A 15,828-nucleotide genomic window follows, 5' to 3' on the forward strand; every position below is an offset into this window, starting at 1 on the left:
TGTCCGGCATAGGCCAGGGTGCCACTCGAGGCCCAAACCAATTCTGGTTATCGCTTCTCGGCCTTTTGGCTAAGATCAAGTGTAGTATCTGTTCTTATCAGTTTAATATCTGATACGTCCCCTATCTGGGGACCATATATTAAATGGATTTTTAGAACAGGGAGATGGAAAAAGAGCTTGCTCTGTCCACTCCACGCATTGACCTGGTATTGCAGTACCTCCAGGAACGGTGCACCCCTTCTTAACCCAGTTTCCAAAAGCAGAACTCAATTCACCTGATTCATATTAGCCCGATTTAATGAATTGGAAGAAAGCATACGTCTTCATATGCACCTCAATTTGGCCCATTCACTTTTCACACTTCCTCCTTTTGTTTTTTATCTTTCACACTTTTGACTTTCTTTATTCATCCAAATAGCAAACTCATCACCACTCAACCTGACCAACTCGGCTATGTCCCCGTGCTGCAGTTCTCTGTCTTATCTAGATCATTTGCAATTGAATGGAATAGATCCCTTTTGGACAAAGTGGATTCACCTGCTGCTGCAGTGACCACAGGTGTGATAACATCTAGAATTGGCATCTGGTGCGATCTCTCCGCTTCCACTCCAAAGAAAGTTACCTGTTTATTCCTATCATGCATTGGTTTTTGGGGTTTTCTTTGAGTAATGATGATCTCTTTAGTAGTCTGTTGGCGCCCTCTCCTGGAGGAATAGTTTGCTTGCTCTTGGACATTCTAAAAGAGAGGTCATGATAGACATTGAGCTTCTGAGCTCAATTGGGGACAGTCATGGGTGATGAATGTTTGCAACCTACTGCGAAGCCTCATACCGCAATATAAGGAACGTCAAATACTAAGAAAGGGCGGCCTATGAAAGAATTACTACTTTCAATAAGTACACTTAAACGGCTAATTGGGAATAGAAAAACTGTAAAAAGCCCTCTGAGAAAGCCCCCCTCTAACCTTTGATAGTAAGCTTTTCTGTAGTCTGCCTGTTGATGTATTTTCCGTTTGAACTGTGCACAACATGAAGAGACGGAACACTGGCGGCTTGTCACAATGCCCCCCGATGACATCACAATAGCGCTGCTGCCTAGAAAACAAGCTGCGCAGAAGAAGTTGTTCTTTGGGTGGGAGGGTGGGCTAGTGGAAGGAGGGGGCAATCTCTTTTTTTCCCGGGTGGTAGGGGGATGACAGGAGAAGGGAAGCGGGTGGTGAGAAAGGTACAGAGGGCAGGGTTTGGGGGCTGGGAAGGAAAGGGAAAAGATTAGGGTTTGGGGATGATGAAAGGGCTTTCTACGGGTAAGGATGGCAAAGGGTGGCAGTGACGGAAAGTCAGGCAACCTGTCCTGTCCGTCTTTTTGTATCGTGAATTGGAAAGACTGCAAGGGGGAGGGGAGTTGCTTGCGCCCTAAAGGAGGAGTTATTCAGATTCATTGCAGTGGGCGGCGGCTGCAAAACGCACCATTCTTCTTGTTTTGGCTCTGCAAAGCAGCCTTTTCAAGGGTTGGCTTGGGTGACAAAATGTCTTGTGTAGGCGTGGGTTTGTCTCCCTCTCGCTCTCTCTCCCTAAGATGTGTCCGGCATAGGCCAGGGTGCCACTCGAGGCCCAAACCAATTCTGGTTATCGCTTCTCGGCCTTTTGGCTAAGATCAAGTGTAGTATCTGTTCTTATCAGTTTAATATCTGATACGTCCCCTATCTGGGGACCATATATTAAATGGATTTTTAGAACAGGGAGATGGAAAAAGAGCTTGCTCTGTCCACTCCACGCATTGACCTGGTATTGCAGTACCTCCAGGAACGGTGCACCCCTTCTTAACCCAGTTTCCAAAAGCAGAACTCAATTCACCTGATTCATATTAGCCCGATTTAATGAATTGGAAGAAAGCATACGTCTTCATATGCACCTCAATTTGGCCCATTCACTTTTCACACTTCCTCCTTTTGTTTTTTATCTTTCACACTTTTGACTTTCTTTATTCATCCAAATAGCAAACTCATCACCACTCAACCTGACCAACTCGGCTATGTCCCCGTGCTGCAGTTCTCTGTCTTATCTAGATCATTTGCAATTGAATGGAATAGATCCCTTTTGGACAAAGTGGATTCACCTGCTGCTGCAGTGACCACAGGTGTGATAACATCTAGAATTGGCATCTGGTGCGATCTCTCCGCTTCCACTCCAAAGAAAGTTACCTGTTTATTCCTATCATGCATTGGTTTTTGGGGTTTTCTTTGAGTAATGATGATCTCTTTAGTAGTCTGTTGGCGCCCTCTCCTGGAGGAATAGTTTGCTTGCTCTTGGACATTCTAAAAGAGAGGTCATGATAGACATTGAGCTTCTGAGCTCAATTGGGGACAGTCATGGGTGATGAATGTTTGCAACCTACTGCGAAGCCTCATACCGCAATATAAGGAACGTCAAATACTAAGAAAGGGCGGCCTATGAAAGAATTACTACTTTCAATAAGTACACTTAAACGGCTAATTGGGAATAGAAAAACTGTAAAAAGCCCTCTGAGAAAGCCCCCCTCTAACCTTTGATAGTAAGCTTTTCTGTAGTCTGCCTGTTGATGTATTTTCCGTTTGAACTGTGCACAACATGAAGAGACGGAACACTGGCGGCTTGTCACAATGCCCCCCGATGACATCACAATAGCGCTGCTGCCTAGAAAACAAGCTGCGCAGAAGAAGTTGTTCTTTGGGTGGGAGGGTGGGCTAGTGGAAGGAGGGGGCAATCTCTTTTTTTCCCGGGTGGTAGGGGGATGACAGGAGAAGGGAAGCGGGTGGTGAGAAAGGTACAGAGGGCAGGGTTTGGGGGCTGGGAAGGAAAGGGAAAAGATTAGGGTTTGGGGATGATGAAAGGGCTTTCTACGGGTAAGGATGGCAAAGGGTGGCAGTGACGGAAAGTCAGGCAACCTGTCCTGTCCGTCTTTTTGTATCGTGAATTGGAAAGACTGCAAGGGGGAGGGGAGTTGCTTGCGCCCTAAAGGAGGAGTTATTCAGATTCATTGCAGTGGGCGGCGGCTGCAAAACGCACCATTCTTCTTGTTTTGGCTCTGCAAAGCAGCCTTTTCAAGGGTTGGCTTGGGTGACAAAATGTCTTGTGTAGGCGTGGGTTTGTCTCCCTCTCGCTCTCTCTCCCTAAGATGTGTCCGGCATAGGCCAGGGTGCCACTCGAGGCCCAAACCAATTCTGGTTATCGCTTCTCGGCCTTTTGGCTAAGATCAAGTGTAGTATCTGTTCTTATCAGTTTAATATCTGATACGTCCCCTATCTGGGGACCATATATTAAATGGATTTTTAGAACAGGGAGATGGAAAAAGAGCTTGCTCTGTCCACTCCACGCATTGACCTGGTATTGCAGTACCTCCAGGAACGGTGCACCCCTTCTTAACCCAGTTTCCAAAAGCAGAACTCAATTCACCTGATTCATATTAGCCCGATTTAATGAATTGGAAGAAAGCATACGTCTTCATATGCACCTCAATTTGGCCCATTCACTTTTCACACTTCCTCCTTTTGTTTTTTATCTTTCACACTTTTGACTTTCTTTATTCATCCAAATAGCAAACTCATCACCACTCAACCTGACCAACTCGGCTATGTCCCCGTGCTGCAGTTCTCTGTCTTATCTAGATCATTTGCAATTGAATGGAATAGATCCCTTTTGGACAAAGTGGATTCACCTGCTGCTGCAGTGACCACAGGTGTGATAACATCTAGAATTGGCATCTGGTGCGATCTCTCCGCTTCCACTCCAAAGAAAGTTACCTGTTTATTCCTATCATGCATTGGTTTTTGGGGTTTTCTTTGAGTAATGATGATCTCTTTAGTAGTCTGTTGGCGCCCTCTCCTGGAGGAATAGTTTGCTTGCTCTTGGACATTCTAAAAGAGAGGTCATGATAGACATTGAGCTTCTGAGCTCAATTGGGGACAGTCATGGGTGATGAATGTTTGCAACCTACTGCGAAGCCTCATACCGCAATATAAGGAACGTCAAATACTAAGAAAGGGCGGCCTATGAAAGAATTACTACTTTCAATAAGTACACTTAAACGGCTAATTGGGAATAGAAAAACTGTAAAAAGCCCTCTGAGAAAGCCCCCCTCTAACCTTTGATAGTAAGCTTTTCTGTAGTCTGCCTGTTGATGTATTTTCCGTTTGAACTGTGCACAACATGAAGAGACGGAACACTGGCGGCTTGTCACAATGCCCCCCGATGACATCACAATAGCGCTGCTGCCTAGAAAACAAGCTGCGCAGAAGAAGTTGTTCTTTGGGTGGGAGGGTGGGCTAGTGGAAGGAGGGGGCAATCTCTTTTTTTCCCGGGTGGTAGGGGGATGACAGGAGAAGGGAAGCGGGTGGTGAGAAAGGTACAGAGGGCAGGGTTTGGGGGCTGGGAAGGAAAGGGAAAAGATTAGGGTTTGGGGATGATGAAAGGGCTTTCTACGGGTAAGGATGGCAAAGGGTGGCAGTGACGGAAAGTCAGGCAACCTGTCCTGTCCGTCTTTTTGTATCGTGAATTGGAAAGACTGCAAGGGGGAGGGGAGTTGCTTGCGCCCTAAAGGAGGAGTTATTCAGATTCATTGCAGTGGGCGGCGGCTGCAAAACGCACCATTCTTCTTGTTTTGGCTCTGCAAAGCAGCCTTTTCAAGTGTTGGCTTGGGTGACAAAATGTCTTGTGTAGGCGTGGGTTTGTCTCCCTCTCGCTCTCTCTCCCTAAGATGTGTCCGGCATAGGCCAGGGTGCCACTCGAGGCCCAAACCAATTCTGGTTATCGCTTCTCGGCCTTTTGGCTAAGATCAAGTGTAGTATCTGTTCTTATCAGTTTAATATCTGATACGTCCCCTATCTGGGGACCATATATTAAATGGATTTTTAGAACAGGGAGATGGAAAAAGAGCTTGCTCTGTCCACTCCACGCATTGACCTGGTATTGCAGTACCTCCAGGAACGGTGCACCCCTTCTTAACCCAGTTTCCAAAAGCAGAACTCAATTCACCTGATTCATATTAGCCCGATTTAATGAATTGGAAGAAAGCATACGTCTTCATATGCACCTCAATTTGGCCCATTCACTTTTCACACTTCCTCCTTTTGTTTTTTATCTTTCACACTTTTGACTTTCTTTATTCATCCAAATAGCAAACTCATCACCACTCAACCTGACCAACTCGGCTATGTCCCCGTGCTGCAGTTCTCTGTCTTATCTAGATCATTTGCAATTGAATGGAATAGATCCCTTTTGGACAAAGTGGATTCACCTGCTGCTGCAGTGACCACAGGTGTGATAACATCTAGAATTGGCATCTGGTGCGATCTCTCCGCTTCCACTCCAAAGAAAGTTACCTGTTTATTCCTATCATGCATTGGTTTTTGGGGTTTTCTTTGAGTAATGATGATCTCTTTAGTAGTCTGTTGGCGCCCTCTCCTGGAGGAATAGTTTGCTTGCTCTTGGACATTCTAAAAGAGAGGTCATGATAGACATTGAGCTTCTGAGCTCAATTGGGGACAGTCATGGGTGATGAATGTTTGCAACCTACTGCGAAGCCTCATACCGCAATATAAGGAACGTCAAATACTAAGAAAGGGCGGCCTATGAAAGAATTACTACTTTCAATAAGTACACTTAAACGGCTAATTGGGAATAGAAAAACTGTAAAAAGCCCTCTGAGAAAGCCCCCCTCTAACCTTTGATAGTAAGCTTTTCTGTAGTCTGCCTGTTGATGTATTTTCCGTTTGAACTGTGCACAACATGAAGAGACGGAACACTGGCGGCTTGTCACAATGCCCCCCGATGACATCACAATAGCGCTGCTGCCTAGAAAACAAGCTGCGCAGAAGAAGTTGTTCTTTGGGTGGGAGGGTGGGCTAGTGGAAGGAGGGGGCAATCTCTTTTTTTCCCGGGTGGTAGGGGGATGACAGGAGAAGGGAAGCGGGTGGTGAGAAAGGTACAGAGGGCAGGGTTTGGGGGCTGGGAAGGAAAGGGAAAAGATTAGGGTTTGGGGATGATGAAAGGGCTTTCTACGGGTAAGGATGGCAAAGGGTGGCAGTGACGGAAAGTCAGGCAACCTGTCCTGTCCGTCTTTTTGTATCGTGAATTGGAAAGACTGCAAGGGGGAGGGGAGTTGCTTGCGCCCTAAAGGAGGAGTTATTCAGATTCATTGCAGTGGGCGGCGGCTGCAAAACGCACCATTCTTCTTGTTTTGGCTCTGCAAAGCAGCCTTTTCAAGTGTTGGCTTGGGTGACAAAATGTCTTGTGTAGGCGTGGGTTTGTCTCCCTCTCGCTCTCTCTCCCTAAGATGTGTCCGGCATAGGCCAGGGTGCCACTCGAGGCCCAAACCAATTCTGGTTATCGCTTCTCGGCCTTTTGGCTAAGATCAAGTGTAGTATCTGTTCTTATCAGTTTAATATCTGATACGTCCCCTATCTGGGGACCATATATTAAATGGATTTTTAGAACAGGGAGATGGAAAAAGAGCTTGCTCTGTCCACTCCACGCATTGACCTGGTATTGCAGTACCTCCAGGAACGGTGCACCCCTTCTTAACCCAGTTTCCAAAAGCAGAACTCAATTCACCTGATTCATATTAGCCCGATTTAATGAATTGGAAGAAAGCATACGTCTTCATATGCACCTCAATTTGGCCCATTCACTTTTCACACTTCCTCCTTTTGTTTTTTATCTTTCACACTTTTGACTTTCTTTATTCATCCAAATAGCAAACTCATCACCACTCAACCTGACCAACTCGGCTATGTCCCCGTGCTGCAGTTCTCTGTCTTATCTAGATCATTTGCAATTGAATGGAATAGATCCCTTTTGGACAAAGTGGATTCACCTGCTGCTGCAGTGACCACAGGTGTGATAACATCTAGAATTGGCATCTGGTGCGATCTCTCCGCTTCCACTCCAAAGAAAGTTACCTGTTTATTCCTATCATGCATTGGTTTTTGGGGTTTTCTTTGAGTAATGATGATCTCTTTAGTAGTCTGTTGGCGCCCTCTCCTGGAGGAATAGTTTGCTTGCTCTTGGACATTCTAAAAGAGAGGTCATGATAGACATTGAGCTTCTGAGCTCAATTGGGGACAGTCATGGGTGATGAATGTTTGCAACCTACTGCGAAGCCTCATACCGCAATATAAGGAACGTCAAATACTAAGAAAGGGCGGCCTATGAAAGAATTACTACTTTCAATAAGTACACTTAAACGGCTAATTGGGAATAGAAAAACTGTAAAAAGCCCTCTGAGAAAGCCCCCCTCTAACCTTTGATAGTAAGCTTTTCTGTAGTCTGCCTGTTGATGTATTTTCCGTTTGAACTGTGCACAACATGAAGAGACGGAACACTGGCGGCTTGTCACAATGCCCCCCGATGACATCACAATAGCGCTGCTGCCTAGAAAACAAGCTGCGCAGAAGAAGTTGTTCTTTGGGTGGGAGGGTGGGCTAGTGGAAGGAGGGGGCAATCTCTTTTTTTCCCGGGTGGTAGGGGGATGACAGGAGAAGGGAAGCGGGTGGTGAGAAAGGTACAGAGGGCAGGGTTTGGGGGCTGGGAAGGAAAGGGAAAAGATTAGGGTTTGGGGATGATGAAAGGGCTTTCTACGGGTAAGGATGGCAAAGGGTGGCAGTGACGGAAAGTCAGGCAACCTGTCCTGTCCGTCTTTTTGTATCGTGAATTGGAAAGACTGCAAGGGGGAGGGGAGTTGCTTGCGCCCTAAAGGAGGAGTTATTCAGATTCATTGCAGTGGGCGGCGGCTGCAAAACGCACCATTCTTCTTGTTTTGGCTCTGCAAAGCAGCCTTTTCAAGGGTTGGCTTGGGTGACAAAATGTCTTGTGTAGGCGTGGGTTTGTCTCCCTCTCGCTCTCTCTCCCTAAGATGTGTCCGGCATAGGCCAGGGTGCCACTCGAGGCCCAAACCAATTCTGGTTATCGCTTCTCGGCCTTTTGGCTAAGATCAAGTGTAGTATCTGTTCTTATCAGTTTAATATCTGATACGTCCCCTATCTGGGGACCATATATTAAATGGATTTTTAGAACAGGGAGATGGAAAAAGAGCTTGCTCTGTCCACTCCACGCATTGACCTGGTATTGCAGTACCTCCAGGAACGGTGCACCCCTTCTTAACCCAGTTTCCAAAAGCAGAACTCAATTCACCTGATTCATATTAGCCCGATTTAATGAATTGGAAGAAAGCATACGTCTTCATATGCACCTCAATTTGGCCCATTCACTTTTCACACTTCCTCCTTTTGTTTTTTATCTTTCACACTTTTGACTTTCTTTATTCATCCAAATAGCAAACTCATCACCACTCAACCTGACCAACTCGGCTATGTCCCCGTGCTGCAGTTCTCTGTCTTATCTAGATCATTTGCAATTGAATGGAATAGATCCCTTTTGGACAAAGTGGATTCACCTGCTGCTGCAGTGACCACAGGTGTGATAACATCTAGAATTGGCATCTGGTGCGATCTCTCCGCTTCCACTCCAAAGAAAGTTACCTGTTTATTCCTATCATGCATTGGTTTTTGGGGTTTTCTTTGAGTAATGATGATCTCTTTAGTAGTCTGTTGGCGCCCTCTCCTGGAGGAATAGTTTGCTTGCTCTTGGACATTCTAAAAGAGAGGTCATGATAGACATTGAGCTTCTGAGCTCAATTGGGGACAGTCATGGGTGATGAATGTTTGCAACCTACTGCGAAGCCTCATACCGCAATATAAGGAACGTCAAATACTAAGAAAGGGCGGCCTATGAAAGAATTACTACTTTCAATAAGTACACTTAAACGGCTAATTGGGAATAGAAAAACTGTAAAAAGCCCTCTGAGAAAGCCCCCCTCTAACCTTTGATAGTAAGCTTTTCTGTAGTCTGCCTGTTGATGTATTTTCCGTTTGAACTGTGCACAACATGAAGAGACGGAACACTGGCGGCTTGTCACAATGCCCCCCGATGACATCACAATAGCGCTGCTGCCTAGAAAACAAGCTGCGCAGAAGAAGTTGTTCTTTGGGTGGGAGGGTGGGCTAGTGGAAGGAGGGGGCAATCTCTTTTTTTCCCGGGTGGTAGGGGGATGACAGGAGAAGGGAAGCGGGTGGTGAGAAAGGTACAGAGGGCAGGGTTTGGGGGCTGGGAAGGAAAGGGAAAAGATTAGGGTTTGGGGATGATGAAAGGGCTTTCTACGGGTAAGGATGGCAAAGGGTGGCAGTGACGGAAAGTCAGGCAACCTGTCCTGTCCGTCTTTTTGTATCGTGAATTGGAAAGACTGCAAGGGGGAGGGGAGTTGCTTGCGCCCTAAAGGAGGAGTTATTCAGATTCATTGCAGTGGGCGGCGGCTGCAAAACGCACCATTCTTCTTGTTTTGGCTCTGCAAAGCAGCCTTTTCAAGGGTTGGCTTGGGTGACAAAATGTCTTGTGTAGGCGTGGGTTTGTCTCCCTCTCGCTCTCTCTCCCTAAGATGTGTCCGGCATAGGCCAGGGTGCCACTCGAGGCCCAAACCAATTCTGGTTATCGCTTCTCGGCCTTTTGGCTAAGATCAAGTGTAGTATCTGTTCTTATCAGTTTAATATCTGATACGTCCCCTATCTGGGGACCATATATTAAATGGATTTTTAGAACAGGGAGATGGAAAAAGAGCTTGCTCTGTCCACTCCACGCATTGACCTGGTATTGCAGTACCTCCAGGAACGGTGCACCCCTTCTTAACCCAGTTTCCAAAAGCAGAACTCAATTCACCTGATTCATATTAGCCCGATTTAATGAATTGGAAGAAAGCATACGTCTTCATATGCACCTCAATTTGGCCCATTCACTTTTCACACTTCCTCCTTTTGTTTTTTATCTTTCACACTTTTGACTTTCTTTATTCATCCAAATAGCAAACTCATCACCACTCAACCTGACCAACTCGGCTATGTCCCCGTGCTGCAGTTCTCTGTCTTATCTAGATCATTTGCAATTGAATGGAATAGATCCCTTTTGGACAAAGTGGATTCACCTGCTGCTGCAGTGACCACAGGTGTGATAACATCTAGAATTGGCATCTGGTGCGATCTCTCCGCTTCCACTCCAAAGAAAGTTACCTGTTTATTCCTATCATGCATTGGTTTTTGGGGTTTTCTTTGAGTAATGATGATCTCTTTAGTAGTCTGTTGGCGCCCTCTCCTGGAGGAATAGTTTGCTTGCTCTTGGACATTCTAAAAGAGAGGTCATGATAGACATTGAGCTTCTGAGCTCAATTGGGGACAGTCATGGGTGATGAATGTTTGCAACCTACTGCGAAGCCTCATACCGCAATATAAGGAACGTCAAATACTAAGAAAGGGCGGCCTATGAAAGAATTACTACTTTCAATAAGTACACTTAAACGGCTAATTGGGAATAGAAAAACTGTAAAAAGCCCTCTGAGAAAGCCCCCCTCTAACCTTTGATAGTAAGCTTTTCTGTAGTCTGCCTGTTGATGTATTTTCCGTTTGAACTGTGCACAACATGAAGAGACGGAACACTGGCGGCTTGTCACAATGCCCCCCGATGACATCACAATAGCGCTGCTGCCTAGAAAACAAGCTGCGCAGAAGAAGTTGTTCTTTGGGTGGGAGGGTGGGCTAGTGGAAGGAGGGGGCAATCTCTTTTTTTCCCGGGTGGTAGGGGGATGACAGGAGAAGGGAAGCGGGTGGTGAGAAAGGTACAGAGGGCAGGGTTTGGGGGCTGGGAAGGAAAGGGAAAAGATTAGGGTTTGGGGATGATGAAAGGGCTTTCTACGGGTAAGGATGGCAAAGGGTGGCAGTGACGGAAAGTCAGGCAACCTGTCCTGTCCGTCTTTTTGTATCGTGAATTGGAAAGACTGCAAGGGGGAGGGGAGTTGCTTGCGCCCTAAAGGAGGAGTTATTCAGATTCATTGCAGTGGGCGGCGGCTGCAAAACGCACCATTCTTCTTGTTTTGGCTCTGCAAAGCAGCCTTTTCAAGGGTTGGCTTGGGTGACAAAATGTCTTGTGTAGGCGTGGGTTTGTCTCCCTCTCGCTCTCTCTCCCTAAGATGTGTCCGGCATAGGCCAGGGTGCCACTCGAGGCCCAAACCAATTCTGGTTATCGCTTCTCGGCCTTTTGGCTAAGATCAAGTGTAGTATCTGTTCTTATCAGTTTAATATCTGATACGTCCCCTATCTGGGGACCATATATTAAATGGATTTTTAGAACAGGGAGATGGAAAAAGAGCTTGCTCTGTCCACTCCACGCATTGACCTGGTATTGCAGTACCTCCAGGAACGGTGCACCCCTTCTTAACCCAGTTTCCAAAAGCAGAACTCAATTCACCTGATTCATATTAGCCCGATTTAATGAATTGGAAGAAAGCATACGTCTTCATATGCACCTCAATTTGGCCCATTCACTTTTCACACTTCCTCCTTTTGTTTTTTATCTTTCACACTTTTGACTTTCTTTATTCATCCAAATAGCAAACTCATCACCACTCAACCTGACCAACTCGGCTATGTCCCCGTGCTGCAGTTCTCTGTCTTATCTAGATCATTTGCAATTGAATGGAATAGATCCCTTTTGGACAAAGTGGATTCACCTGCTGCTGCAGTGACCACAGGTGTGATAACATCTAGAATTGGCATCTGGTGCGATCTCTCCGCTTCCACTCCAAAGAAAGTTACCTGTTTATTCCTATCATGCATTGGTTTTTGGGGTTTTCTTTGAGTAATGATGATCTCTTTAGTAGTCTGTTGGCGCCCTCTCCTGGAGGAATAGTTTGCTTGCTCTTGGACATTCTAAAAGAGAGGTCATGATAGACATTGAGCTTCTGAGCTCAATTGGGGACAGTCATGGGTGATGAATGTTTGCAACCTACTGCGAAGCCTCATACCGCAATATAAGGAACGTCAAATACTAAGAAAGGGCGGCCTATGAAAGAATTACTACTTTCAATAAGTACACTTAAACGGCTAATTGGGAATAGAAAAACTGTAAAAAGCCCTCTGAGAAAGCCCCCCTCTAACCTTTGATAGTAAGCTTTTCTGTAGTCTGCCTGTTGATGTATTTTCCGTTTGAACTGTGCACAACATGAAGAGACGGAACACTGGCGGCTTGTCACAATGCCCCCCGATGACATCACAATAGCGCTGCTGCCTAGAAAACAAGCTGCGCAGAAGAAGTTGTTCTTTGGGTGGGAGGGTGGGCTAGTGGAAGGAGGGGGCAATCTCTTTTTTTCCCGGGTGGTAGGGGGATGACAGGAGAAGGGAAGCGGGTGGTGAGAAAGGTACAGAGGGCAGGGTTTGGGGGCTGGGAAGGAAAGGGAAAAGATTAGGGTTTGGGGATGATGAAAGGGCTTTCTACGGGTAAGGATGGCAAAGGGTGGCAGTGACGGAAAGTCAGGCAACCTGTCCTGTCCGTCTTTTTGTATCGTGAATTGGAAAGACTGCAAGGGGGAGGGGAGTTGCTTGCGCCCTAAAGGAGGAGTTATTCAGATTCATTGCAGTGGGCGGCGGCTGCAAAACGCACCATTCTTCTTGTTTTGGCTCTGCAAAGCAGCCTTTTCAAGGGTTGGCTTGGGTGACAAAATGTCTTGTGTAGGCGTGGGTTTGTCTCCCTCTCGCTCTCTCTCCCTAAGATGTGTCCGGCATAGGCCAGGGTGCCACTCGAGGCCCAAACCAATTCTGGTTATCGCTTCTCGGCCTTTTGGCTAAGATCAAGTGTAGTATCTGTTCTTATCAGTTTAATATCTGATACGTCCCCTATCTGGGGACCATATATTAAATGGATTTTTAGAACAGGGAGATGGAAAAAGAGCTTGCTCTGTCCACTCCACGCATTGACCTGGTATTGCAGTACCTCCAGGAACGGTGCACCCCTTCTTAACCCAGTTTCCAAAAGCAGAACTCAATTCACCTGATTCATATTAGCCCGATTTAATGAATTGGAAGAAAGCATACGTCTTCATATGCACCTCAATTTGGCCCATTCACTTTTCACACTTCCTCCTTTTGTTTTTTATCTTTCACACTTTTGACTTTCTTTATTCATCCAAATAGCAAACTCATCACCACTCAACCTGACCAACTCGGCTATGTCCCCGTGCTGCAGTTCTCTGTCTTATCTAGATCATTTGCAATTGAATGGAATAGATCCCTTTTGGACAAAGTGGATTCACCTGCTGCTGCAGTGACCACAGGTGTGATAACATCTAGAATTGGCATCTGGTGCGATCTCTCCGCTTCCACTCCAAAGAAAGTTACCTGTTTATTCCTATCATGCATTGGTTTTTGGGGTTTTCTTTGAGTAATGATGATCTCTTTAGTAGTCTGTTGGCGCCCTCTCCTGGAGGAATAGTTTGCTTGCTCTTGGACATTCTAAAAGAGAGGTCATGATAGACATTGAGCTTCTGAGCTCAATTGGGGACAGTCATGGGTGATGAATGTTTGCAACCTACTGCGAAGCCTCATACCGCAATATAAGGAACGTCAAATACTAAGAAAGGGCGGCCTATGAAAGAATTACTACTTTCAATAAGTACACTTAAACGGCTAATTGGGAATAGAAAAACTGTAAAAAGCCCTCTGAGAAAGCCCCCCTCTAACCTTTGATAGTAAGCTTTTCTGTAGTCTGCCTGTTGATGTATTTTCCGTTTGAACTGTGCACAACATGAAGAGACGGAACACTGGCGGCTTGTCACAATGCCCCCCGATGACATCACAATAGCGCTGCTGCCTAGAAAACAAGCTGCGCAGAAGAAGTTGTTCTTTGGGTGGGAGGGTGGGCTAGTGGAAGGAGGGGGCAATCTCTTTTTTTCCCGGGTGGTAGGGGGATGACAGGAGAAGGGAAGCGGGTGGTGAGAAAGGTACAGAGGGCAGGGTTTGGGGGCTGGGAAGGAAAGGGAAAAGATTAGGGTTTGGGGATGATGAAAGGGCTTTCTACGGGTAAGGATGGCAAAGGGTGGCAGTGACGGAAAGTCAGGCAACCTGTCCTGTCCGTCTTTTTGTATCGTGAATTGGAAAGACTGCAAGGGGGAGGGGAGTTGCTTGCGCCCTAAAGGAGGAGTTATTCAGATTCATTGCAGTGGGCGGCGGCTGCAAAACGCACCATTCTTCTTGTTTTGGCTCTGCAAAGCAGCCTTTTCAAGGGTTGGCTTGGGTGACAAAATGTCTTGTGTAGGCGTGGGTTTGTCTCCCTCTCGCTCTCTCTCCCTAAGATGTGTCCGGCATAGGCCAGGGTGCCACTCGAGGCCCAAACCAATTCTGGTTATCGCTTCTCGGCCTTTTGGCTAAGATCAAGTGTAGTATCTGTTCTTATCAGTTTAATATCTGATACGTCCCCTATCTGGGGACCATATATTAAATGGATTTTTAGAACAGGGAGATGGAAAAAGAGCTTGCTCTGTCCACTCCACGCATTGACCTGGTATTGCAGTACCTCCAGGAACGGTGCACCCCTTCTTAACCCAGTTTCCAAAAGCAGAACTCAATTCACCTGATTCATATTAGCCCGATTTAATGAATTGGAAGAAAGCATACGTCTTCATATGCACCTCAATTTGGCCCATTCACTTTTCACACTTCCTCCTTTTGTTTTTTATCTTTCACACTTTTGACTTTCTTTATTCATCCAAATAGCAAACTCATCACCACTCAACCTGACCAACTCGGCTATGTCCCCGTGCTGCAGTTCTCTGTCTTATCTAGATCATTTGCAATTGAATGGAATAGATCCCTTTTGGACAAAGTGGATTCACCTGCTGCTGCAGTGACCACAGGTGTGATAACATCTAGAATTGGCATCTGGTGCGATCTCTCCGCTTCCACTCCAAAGAAAGTTACCTGTTTATTCCTATCATGCATTGGTTTTTGGGGTTTTCTTTGAGTAATGATGATCTCTTTAGTAGTCTGTTGGCGCCCTCTCCTGGAGGAATAGTTTGCTTGCTCTTGGACATTCTAAAAGAAGGTCATGATAGACATTGAGCTTCTGAGCTCAATTGGGGACAGTCATGGGTGATGAATGTTTGCAACCTACTGCGAAGCCTCATACCGCAATATAAGGAACGTCAAATACTAAGAAAGGGCGGCCTATGAAAGAATTACTACTTTCAATAAGTACACTTAAACGGCTAATTGGGAATAGAAAAACTGTAAAAAGCCCTCTGAGAAAGCCCCCCTCTAACCTTTGATAGTAAGCTTTTCTGTAGTCTGCCTGTTGATGTATTTTCCGTTTGAACTGTGCACAACATGAAGAGACGGAACACTGGCGGCTTGTCACAATGCCCCCCGATGACATCACAATAGCGCTGCTGCCTAGAAAACAAGCTGCGCAGAAGAAGTTGTTCTTTGGGTGGGAGGGTGGGCTAGTGGAAGGAGGGGGCAATCTCTTTTTTTCCCGGGTGGTAGGGGGATGACAGGAGAAGGGAAGCGGGTGGTGAGAAAGGTACAGAGGGCAGGGTTTGGGGGCTGGGAAGGAAAGGGAAAAGATTAGGGTTTGGGGATGATGAAAGGGCTTTCTACGGGTAAGGATGGCAAAGGGTGGCAGTGACGGAAAGTCAGGCAACCTGTCCTGTCCGTCTTTTTGTATCGTGAATTGGAAAGACTGCAAGGGGGAGGGGAGTTGCTTGCGCCCTAAAGGAGGAGTTATTCAGATTCATTGCAGTGGGCGGCGGCTGCAAAACGCACCATTCTTCTTGTTTTGGCTCTGCAAAGCAGCCTTTTCAAGGGTTGGCTTGGGTGACAAAATGTCTTGTGTAGGCGTGGGTTTGTCTCCCTCTCGCTCTCTCTCCCTAAGATGTGTCCGGCATAGGCCAGGGTGCCACTCGAGGCCCAAACCAATTCTGGTT

At 46.3% G+C, this 15,828-nt stretch overlaps 10 non-coding genes across 10 annotated transcripts; all 10 read left to right on the forward strand.

Annotated features, from left to right (window-relative positions):
* The first annotated feature begins 49 nt into the window (after positions 1 to 49).
* On the forward strand, positions 50 to 240 carry LOC142282561 (U2 spliceosomal RNA). Its single transcript, XR_012744452.1, has one exon. It is a non-coding gene; the product is annotated as a U2 spliceosomal RNA (small nuclear RNA).
* A 1,387-nt stretch (positions 241 to 1,627) lies between these two features.
* LOC142282572 (U2 spliceosomal RNA) lies at positions 1,628 to 1,818 on the forward strand. The gene has a single exon (XR_012744463.1). It is a non-coding gene; the product is annotated as a U2 spliceosomal RNA (small nuclear RNA).
* A 1,387-nt stretch (positions 1,819 to 3,205) lies between these two features.
* LOC142282573 (U2 spliceosomal RNA) lies at positions 3,206 to 3,396 on the forward strand. Its single transcript, XR_012744464.1, has one exon. It is a non-coding gene; the product is annotated as a U2 spliceosomal RNA (small nuclear RNA).
* A 1,387-nt stretch (positions 3,397 to 4,783) lies between these two features.
* On the forward strand, positions 4,784 to 4,974 carry LOC142282574 (U2 spliceosomal RNA). The gene has a single exon (XR_012744465.1). It is a non-coding gene; the product is annotated as a U2 spliceosomal RNA (small nuclear RNA).
* A 1,387-nt stretch (positions 4,975 to 6,361) lies between these two features.
* LOC142282575 (U2 spliceosomal RNA) lies at positions 6,362 to 6,552 on the forward strand. The gene has a single exon (XR_012744466.1). It is a non-coding gene; the product is annotated as a U2 spliceosomal RNA (small nuclear RNA).
* Positions 6,553 to 7,939: 1,387 nt separating this feature from the next.
* LOC142282562 (U2 spliceosomal RNA) lies at positions 7,940 to 8,130 on the forward strand. The gene has a single exon (XR_012744453.1). It is a non-coding gene; the product is annotated as a U2 spliceosomal RNA (small nuclear RNA).
* A 1,387-nt stretch (positions 8,131 to 9,517) lies between these two features.
* Positions 9,518 to 9,708, forward strand: LOC142282563 (U2 spliceosomal RNA). Its single transcript, XR_012744454.1, has one exon. It is a non-coding gene; the product is annotated as a U2 spliceosomal RNA (small nuclear RNA).
* Positions 9,709 to 11,095: 1,387 nt separating this feature from the next.
* LOC142282564 (U2 spliceosomal RNA) lies at positions 11,096 to 11,286 on the forward strand. The gene has a single exon (XR_012744455.1). It is a non-coding gene; the product is annotated as a U2 spliceosomal RNA (small nuclear RNA).
* A 1,387-nt stretch (positions 11,287 to 12,673) lies between these two features.
* On the forward strand, positions 12,674 to 12,864 carry LOC142282565 (U2 spliceosomal RNA). The gene has a single exon (XR_012744456.1). It is a non-coding gene; the product is annotated as a U2 spliceosomal RNA (small nuclear RNA).
* A 1,387-nt stretch (positions 12,865 to 14,251) lies between these two features.
* On the forward strand, positions 14,252 to 14,442 carry LOC142282566 (U2 spliceosomal RNA). The gene has a single exon (XR_012744457.1). It is a non-coding gene; the product is annotated as a U2 spliceosomal RNA (small nuclear RNA).
* The last annotated feature ends 1,386 nt before the right edge of the window (positions 14,443 to 15,828 follow it).

Source organism: Anomaloglossus baeobatrachus, unplaced genomic scaffold (genome assembly GCF_048569485.1).
Source record: "Anomaloglossus baeobatrachus isolate aAnoBae1 unplaced genomic scaffold, aAnoBae1.hap1 Scaffold_5110, whole genome shotgun sequence".
NCBI lineage: Eukaryota > Metazoa > Chordata > Amphibia > Anura > Aromobatidae > Anomaloglossus > Anomaloglossus baeobatrachus.